Here is a 10,038-nt window from a genome sequence, read left to right as displayed (position 1 = left end):
TGATGTTTGGCCAAACTTTCTGAGTGCTTTCTAGGAAGCAGAGAATTAATATAGTGAGGAAGCCTATCATAGTATTTTCACCTGGAAAACTTTCTATTTCCAGTGGAAATCATTTTTTGTCTTTCATTATGTCCTCCAAAAGAAAAAAGAGTGACAGTGGCATACCATCTTGCTTGTCTTTCTTTTATTATTATTTTTTAATCAATATTTTTTATTATGATGTTGTGGGGTACAGTTAAGGGTTAGGTATACAGGGTCAGGCACCCTGTTTATAAGAGGTGTTTCCCCGTCCCCAGACAGATATTTGCTACCTTTAATCCCATCTCCCTCCCCCCGCCTTGTCTTTCAAGTTTACCAGAAAGTATTCTTTCTATGAACTTGTTATTGTTTTACATGATCTGGGCTCTCTTAGTTAATGGGAGGGTGGAATTAGGTGTCAGAATAAATAATCAGATATTTTTAAAATTGGGTTTTCTTTCCATTGCTTTAAATGGTTTTGGTTACTCTAGAGTTTTTCTGTCACATATAGAAATGTTCTTACCCAAGACCAATAGTAAGGAATTTCTTAAATAGCATTAAGGAAATCTGACTTGTCCATCTAAGTGGGCTGCTATAAATAGATCTTACTTTGTTTAGAAAAAAATAACTTTGTTTCCAAATTTGACAAAATCCATATTTTTTCCCAAAGTTTGCAAAGATGAATGAAATTTTTCTTTACTACTGCCTTTAAAGTTTAATGAAAAAGGAACCATGTAGACCTATTGAGGCTGGGAAAAAGGAATAGAACACTGTGAGAAAATGATACTCCTAGGCTTGTCAGTATTTAAAAAATGGAGGAAAGAAGAGTAAAGAAAGTAGAAATCTAGCTGGCCAGGTACTCCCAGCCCTGTGTCAGAATTTTTGTCTTGTGCAATAAACTCTGTGAATCTTTGGGTACATATCTAAAGTCACTGAGACTTACACAGTTTCTGATTGTCATTGTCCGATTAAGTGAACCTCAAAGACATAATAAATAGTATATGATAAATCAATGTCCATGTAGAATGAATGCACATCTTAAAAGGATTGTTTTATATCTAATTTTCAAGTGAATACTAAGTTAGTTCCTTTTATTACCATTGTCTTGGCTTTTACAAGTCAATTTCAAAAAGAGTTAAGAATAAAAAGTCAATATTGTATAGCTCTTTTACAAGCTGCAAGGCAAACTTCATATATTGTCTCACAGGGTGTCCCATAACACTGTTGTTAGATTGATTATCAGTATTATAGGCGATACTGGTTCCACTGATGAGACGATAGAGATCTATAATCTTATGTGACTTCACCAAATTGATATACCTGCCTTAAGCATGTCTTATCTCAAATATTTAATAATCCATTGGTGCACTTTTTCAAAAATTATAGAAAACCCTACTAATACGATAACTTTCCGAGGCTGTGGGATGTACTCATGTAAGTGCTAGGGAAGCTCCACACCGTTTTCAAAGGCCAAAGCTGGAGCCACAGAAAGTTTCCATCCCTTGTAAATCTGATGTCCCCACTGCAGTGGGCATTGGGTGGGAGATTTATAGAATGCACTGAGAGAGGTCTGGGAAGATGGTGGCAAGGCCAGTAGGATTTTGCAAGTCTCTGTGTGAGCGAATGTGTACAAGGATGAATGTGCATGCCTGTGTGTGTGTGCAAATGTCTGAGTGGAGACTTGGGACCATGTGACCTGAGCTCCATTGGTGAAGTGGCCACCACCATTGCTGATCTAACCCCAGTGCTTCCTGCAGCACAGGAGTGAGTACCATGTTCTTAAAAAAAGAAAACAAGACCCCCACAGGAAGAAGTCACAGAAAGCAGCCATCACTCAGCACCTGGCTCCTACGTTACCTTCAGCGTTAGGCTGGACACTGGCAGGAAGAACCATGGTGGGGAACGCAGCAAGGAACCAGAGGCTGAGAGCCACCATAGGAGACAACATAAACATTCCATTATGAACTTGAAACCCGTGTAGAGAAGTGTTCTAGGGGCACCCACCATTGTGCAACAAACCAGTGCCATGAGCCTATGGAGTGAACTCCACATCTCGGTTTGATCATTGTCGACCCAGAAAGGAGGTACCCCCAAGTGGATAATCTCTGGAGGTACAGGGCAACTGTGGAGTCCCAGTCACCCATCTCCCACTGTGGCCCAGCTGTGGGACAATGGATGCAATAAAAGGAGAAATAGCTCAATGGAGAAGGGCAGTGATGAGTGCTGAACTAATCCAACCCCCTTGCCCCAGCAGTCCACATAACATTGAACCCACATGAGAAACTGCCTGCTCAAGGCACACCAGATGGGCTGAACCCAAGTGGAGCCAGGGACAGCCCTTACACCAAGAGGACCCTCCTGTGGGGTGAGCCTAGCTAATGTGCCTGCTGCCAGCACCTGGGGAAGAGAAAACCTAGAATCTCTCCCATGAAACAGGGTGGAGAGTGGGGATTCAGTGTGAAGTCATGGCCAGGCATCCTCCTGCTCTGCTGTGAACCTGGTGTTCAGAAGTTGGGAATGCACTGGCACCCTGTGCCCCCACTGTACCAATCAAGAATCTCAGGAAGTAGGAGACAAAAGAGGCCACAATAGGGAGCTCAGCACGCATGGTTTTTTTTTTTTGTTTGTTTGTTTTGTTTTGTTTGTTGGGAGTGGGTAGCCTGTGTTCTGTATTTTTAAATTTTTATTTGTTGGTTATGTGTGGGTTTGGGTGTGAATGTGTGTTTGTTTTCAGTTTTTAAATTTTTTCTTCTTGTTCTCTTTTTCTCTTTCTCCTTCTACTTTTATCTGTTCTTTTCTTTCCTTTTACCTTGGACTCAGAGAGTGCACATATGTACCCAATGCATGAACATATTGTGTGGTGGCAGAGACTGGGTCTCAGGAGGCCCACACCCCAGTAAGTAAACACTGTGGCTTGAAGGTAGCTTCTGATCTTAACTCCCCTACTGCACCCTATTCAACCTTCAGAACTGCAAAGAGACAGCACAGTTCCCTACCCTCAGCCCTATTTCAAAATTGAACAAATTCAGGGGCCCTGCTCAGGGATGGATAGGGGTCTGAGCAAACAACAGAAATGAAAGCTTCTCACTTTCTCATGTAGTAACAGATTTAATGAAAAAGAAGAGCAATCTGTCACAAATGAGGAAAAATCAACAGAAGAACACAGGTAATCTCCAGAGTCCTAAAACACCTGTAAAAACAGATCCTGGAGCTCAAACAGTGGAGATTCTCCAGAATGATTTGTCCCAGAACACAAATACAGAGATCAGGGAGTGGATGGAAAGAATGAACAAGAGTCAAGAAAAACAAGAATCAAAAATGCATGAAATGGTAACAGAAATTTTGGCCATAAAAAACACCATTCATGAAATAAATAAAAAACTGACAAGCATTGAAATCTCAGAATCTTGAAGTCCAAATATAGAATTTACCCAATCTGTAAAAAACAAAGAAAGGAGACTTAAAATGACAGAATGAAGCCTCCAAGAGATGTGCAATTATATCAAGAGACTGAACCCAAACCTGATTAGTATCCCTGAAGTAGACAGGGAAATAGAGAATACATTGGAACAAGTCTTTCATGAAGTCATTCAAGAAAACTTTCCCCATCTCATCAGAGGCATGACTATCCAAGCATAAGATATGCAGAGAACTTCCACAAGACAGCAAATCAAAAGACCAACTCCTAAACACATGGTAATTTGCCTACACAAAGTAGGTATGAAAGAAAAAAATCTTCAAGGCAGCGAGGGAAAAAAATCAGATTACCTACCTTGGAAAAACAATTGGAATAGCACCAGACTTATCAGCAAAAACAGTATAAGCTAGAACAAATTGGAGTCCAATCTTCAAAATTCTAAAAGATAAGAAATTCCAACCAAGAATTTCCTACATTGCCAAGCTAAACTTCATCAACAATGGAGAATCAAAATCCCTCCCAGATATCCAACCCCTCAGATATTATGCTGCTTCCAGCCCAGCTCCACAGGAGACACTTAAGAAGGTATTGAACAAAGAAGAAAACAAAAAGACAGATCAAACATGGAGTCAACAGAGCATATAGTGCATCCACAAAAGTTAAAACACACACATACATTAATGCCAAAGTTAAAAGAAAATAAAACAGCATCCTAAGAGTCCCATGACAGGGACAAACTCTCATATTTCAATAATCAGCCTGAACGTGAATGGACTAAAAGCACCACAGAAAAGACATAGAGTGGCAAACTTGATAACAAACCATGATCCAACAATGAGCTGCCTCCAGGAAGCACATCTCACTACAAAGGACATCTACAGACTCAAAATCAGAGGCTGGAAAATGAACTTTCAGGTGAATGGAAAACAGAAAAGTGCTAGAGTAGATATTCTAATATCAAATAAAACAGCCTTCAAGTTATCAAAAATTAAAAGGAAACAGAAGGACACTACATACTGATAAAAGTTCAATCCACCAGTAAGAAATATTCATCCTAAATATATGCACCCAACACCAAGTTTTATAAATCAACTACTAAGTAAACTAAAAGAAGACATTGACTCACACACAATCATAACCAGAGACTTAAATAGCCCATTAACAATCCTATATAGAACACTGAGTCCACAAAAAAAAAAAAAAAAAAAGTCAATAAGGAGATCTGGAACCTCAAGTCAACACTTGATCAAATAGACTTAATAGACATCTGCAGAACACTTTGCCCAACAAATACAGCATATACATTCTAATTGTCTGCACATGGAACATATTCCAAGATTGAACACATTCTTGGACATAAGAATAAACAATTTTTAAAAAATCAAAATAATGCCATGCTTCTTCTCAGACCACAGTGGAATAAAAATAAATATCACTACCAAGAAGATCCCCCCAAATCACACAAAAACATGGAAACTAAACAGCATGCTACTGAACAATTCCTAGGTCAACATGGAAATCAAGACAGAAATTAAAATATTCCTGGAAACAAATGAGAACAAAAACACATCTTATCGAGTCTCTGGAAGGCCAAGAAAACAATATCAAGATGAAAACTTATAGCTGTGCACACACACATCAAGAAAACTGAAAGTAAACAGCCTAACATCACATCTAAAGAAGCTAGAAAGGCAAGTTCCTAACTTCAGCAGAAAGATCAACATCACCAAAATAAAGTCACAGCTGCAGGGCATAGAAGACAGAAATATCATAGAAAAAAAGCAACAAGACAAAAAGCTGGATCTTTGAGAGGATGAACAAGATTGATGGACTCCTAGCCAGATTAACTAAGAAAAAGAAAGATAAAACCCAAATAAATAGAATCAGAAATGCAAAAGATAAAGTCACAACTGACCCAGAAAAAATTCAAAAGATTATCAGAGATTGCTATGCACACCAGTATGGAAATAAATTTTGAAAACTTAAAGGAAATGGAAGACTTTCTGACATCATACAGCCTTCCAAGGTTGAAACAATAATAAATTGAAACCCTAAAGAGAACAACAACAGTCCAGGAAATTGACTTCATTGTAAGAAATCTACCTACAAAAAAAGGCCCTGCATCAGATGACCAATATTTTGGATACCAATCCTATCAAAATTATTTTGAGCAATCGAGAAAGATGGAACTTTCCACAAATCCCCTTTCAAAAATTTATTGTATTTTAAAGATGTGGGGTACAATTCAGGATTAGGTATACAAGTGGTTATCATGCAGGTAAAGTTTGGGCCTCCATTTGGTTCCCACTTTGCCTGGCTTGAGATCAGGTATGCTTATTGATGTTATGTGCCACTGCCTCCCTCCCCTGGCAGTCTCTAGCTACTGCCAAACACTTTCTTATAGTATTATGGTAAATGTTCAGAGTCCATTTTTGAGTGAGAACATATGGTACTCAGTTCTTTACAAACCATTTTATGAAGCTAACATCACACGTTACCCAAATCCAGTAAAGACCCAACAAGGAAAGAGAATTACAAGCCAATCTCCTTGATGCACATGGATGCAAAAATTCTCAATAAGATCCTAGCAAATATGATTCAACATGTCTCAAGAATCATCCACCATGACCAAGTTGGCTTCATACCTGGGAGGCATGATGTGTTCAACATTTGCAAGACCATAAATGCAATTCCATACATTCACAGATGTAAAAACAAGAACCAAATGATCACATCATTAGACATAGAAAAAACTGTCAACAAAATCCAGCATCCCTCCTTGATAAATATCCTTGAATATTTAGGCATAGAAGAAACTTTCCTCAAAACAGTAAAAACCATCTATGAAAAACTCATAGCTAACATACAGACCAAAGGACAGAAGTTAGAAATATTCCCCTGAAAACAGAAAAAAGACAAGGTTGCTCACTCTTACTCCTCCTGTTCAACACAGTGCTTGAAGTCCTTTCTAGAGCAATCAAGCAAGAGAAGGAAATCAGGTAATCAAAGAGGAAAAGAGGAAGTTAAGCTGTCCCTCGTTGTAGATGATATGATCCTATACCTTGAAAATCCAAGAGTCTGCTGAAAACATCCTTGCACTGATAAATGACTTTGGTAAAAGTTTAGGGATACAAAACCAATGTGCAAAAGACAGTGGCATTCTATATCCCAGTACCAAACAGGCAGAGAGCCAAATAAAAAGCACAATCCCGTTCACAATAGACACACACACACACACACACACACACACACACACAAAATACCTTGGCATCTTCTTAATCAAAGAAGTGAAAGCCCTTTATGATGAGACCTATAGCACACTGCTCAAAGAAATCGAAGAGGATACAAACAAATGGAAAAACATTCCATGCTCATGAATTGGAAGAATCAGTATTGTCAAGAAGTCCATCCTACCCAAGGCAATCTACAGATTCAATACAATACCTGTCAAATTATCAATACCACTCTTCTCAGACCTGGAAGTAACAATACAGAAATTCATATGGAAACAAAAAGGAACACAAATAACCAAAATCATCCTCAGCAAAAGAAGCAAAGTGGAAAGCATCACACTTCAAGACTTTAAACTTTACTGTAAGGCTATAATAATCAAAACAGCCTGATATTGGTACAAGAACAGGCATATAGTCCAATGAAACGGGATAGAGATTCTGGAAGCAAAAACATGATCTCTCAACCAACTCATCTTTGACAAAGTCATCAATAATCACCACTGGGGAGAGGAGAACTTATTTTGAAAATGGTGCCAGGAAAACTGACTGACCACATGCAGAAGAATGAAACAAGACTCTACCTGGGCAATAGAGTGAGACTCCAACTCAAAAAACAAATTAAAAAGTTCAGTACGACGGGCATGGTGGCTCATGCCTGTAGTTTCAGCATTTTGGAAGGCTGAGCCGAAAGGACTGCTTGAGCTTAGGAGTTTGAGACAAGCCTGGACAACATAGCCAGATCTTATCTCTATAAAAAAGTTGTAAAAATGAACATAGGACTTCTGGCAAGATGGCGATGGGACAGGTGAGACTGTGAGAGTCTCTGCAAAGGTCAGCATCCATAAAGACTCTCTGAGTGAGTAGGCATGTACTGGTGGGTGAATGAAAATGCAACTGAGGAGAGACTTGGGTTCATGCACCCGGGGATCTCCTCCGGAGATGACTACAACCCTTCCACCACCGGAGATTGGAGCTGCTGGTGGGCAGGATCCATCTGCTGTTCTGAAGACTCTCCTGAGAAAAGCTTGAGGAACTCAGCTGATTCTCATCACTTGGCGCCTAGTCCACACAATCACCTCTGACAGCAAAGTGGCTGGAGCACCGATCTGATCCGTAGAAAGAGAAGATGAGGGAGAGCTGGAGGGAAGCCCCACCCCCTGTGAGGAAACACCAACTGCAGCCATTTTCTCTGTCCCAGGACCAGGCAGAGACCTGCATTGCCCCACCCAGCTCCAACCAACCTCCAGCATGGGACTTAAGGTCATCTTATCATACTTGAAGAGACAGATGCCCGTCCCCCACGCTGGATTGAACACAGGTCAGATCTGAGTGGCAGACTTGACAGGCAGCAAGCCAGGTGAGTCCAGATCTGATCCACCCTCCTCCTGCAGTAGGCCAGGGGCATCTGACCTAGGGTGAGAGCAACCTTATCAGCCCATCCTGAGAGTAGAGGGGAGAGGTTGGAGATCAGAACTGAAAGAAAGTTGGACTTACAAGAACCACCTCAGAGCGAGTTTTTTTGTTGTTGCTATTTGTTTGTTTCGTTGTTGTTTTGTCTGTTTGCTCATTTTTTGTTTGTTTTTTGTTTTGGTTTTTTTCTCTTTTTCTTTCAGTTTTTGATAACATTTTCATAGTTACTTTGTTTTTGTCATTTAATTACCATTTTTTTTAGACTTCCTATCTGTGTATGAGTAGTTTTGAGGGAGAGTACATCAATGGAAGGGGGGTTGTCAGTTTGTGTATTTATATGATTGTCTGAATGCTTTAGTTTTTTTTTTTAACTCTTTTCTGTCTTTGTTTTGTCTGTTTTCATTTGTTAGTTGGTCCATCTGTTTTCCTATTACTCCTCTCTCTCCATCTTCCTCTCACTCCCCTTTCCTTTTTCCATTCTTTTCCTTTTTCTTACCACATTTTGTTTTCAGGAAGCAAACCTATACCCCCACTGCATGGACAGATTGTAAGGCAGTTGGGAGTGGGTTCCAGAGGTCCCACGTACCTATCAATGGATAATGGGATCTGCAGATAGATTCTGAATCACAGCTCCCCCTCAATTAAATCTCAAAACTGCAAAAAGTACAGCCTCCCACTACAATCCAGCGTCAGAATTAAACAAAGCCAGAGGATCTACAGAAGGAAGAATAGGAGATTGAGCAAACAGAAATAAAAGCTAGCCTCCCATACCAGAAAAACAGAATTAAAGAAGAGGGGAAAACAAAAAGGAGGGAGGAAAAATCTACACAAATGAAGAAAAAACCAAAAGAAGAATATGGGTCTCACACAGAGATCAGACACAGAATACAGACTTTGAAACTCAAACAATGAAGAGCCCCCAGGATGACTGGTCTCAAATCCCAAACCCAGATATCAAGATATTAATAGAGAGAATAAATAGAATAGAGGAGAGATAAGAGGAAACAATGAAGGAGTTGATAACTGAGGTAACAGTAATAAAGAATGCAGTGAATAAAATAAATAACAAACTGATAAGCATGGAAAGCAGAATTAGCCAAGCAGAAGAAATAATCTCAGAGCTTGAGGACCAAAATATGGAACCAGCCAGAACTATCAAAAACATAGAAAAGAAACTTAAAAAAACAAAGTAAAACCTTCAAGAGATGAGTGATTATTTCAAGAGGCAGAATCTATGATTAATTGGACTTCCTGAGGCAGAAAGATAGAGAGAGACCACCCTGGAACAAACCTTTCATGAAATTATCCAAGAAAACTTCCCTTATCTCATCAGTGATGTGACCATTCAAACACAAGAGATTCAGAGAAACTCTGCCTGATGACAAATGAGTAAACCAACTCCTAGACACATAGTAATTCACCTACACAAAGTAGGTATAAAAGAAAAAAATCCTAAATACAGCAAGAGAAAAAGGTCAGACTACCTACAGGGGAATACCAATTAGAATAGCAACAGACTTATCCAAAGTAACACTTCAGGTGAGGAGAGTTTAGAACCCAATATTCAGAGTTCTTAAAGATAAACAATTTCAACCAAGAATTATCTACGCAGCTAAGCCAGGCTTCATCTGTGATGGAGAATTAAAATCTTTTCCAGACATCCGATCCCTAGGAGATTATGCTGCCTCCAGACCAGCTCTACAAGAAACACTTAAGAAAGTATTAAACACAGAAGAAAAAAAGATTGACAATGACCTCCACAAGAATGCAGGAAAAAGATTGAAAACATACATGAATCAACCCAAAAATAAAAAGAAAGAAAACAAATAAACAGCAACAACAGCAACAAACTCTATAAGAACCTCATGACAAGGTTAAACTCTCACATTTCAATAATTAGCCTCAATGTGAACGGACTAAATGCACCACTGAAAAGACATAGAATGGCAAAATGGATAA

The sequence above is a fragment of the Carlito syrichta genome, unplaced genomic scaffold, assembly GCF_000164805.1.
Source record: "Carlito syrichta isolate Samal-C Ts95f unplaced genomic scaffold, Tarsius_syrichta-2.0.1 Scaffold313912, whole genome shotgun sequence".
Taxonomy (NCBI): domain Eukaryota; kingdom Metazoa; phylum Chordata; class Mammalia; order Primates; family Tarsiidae; genus Carlito; species Carlito syrichta.
The sequence above is the reverse complement of the archived record's forward strand: the minus strand, read 5'-3'. Positions refer to the sequence as shown.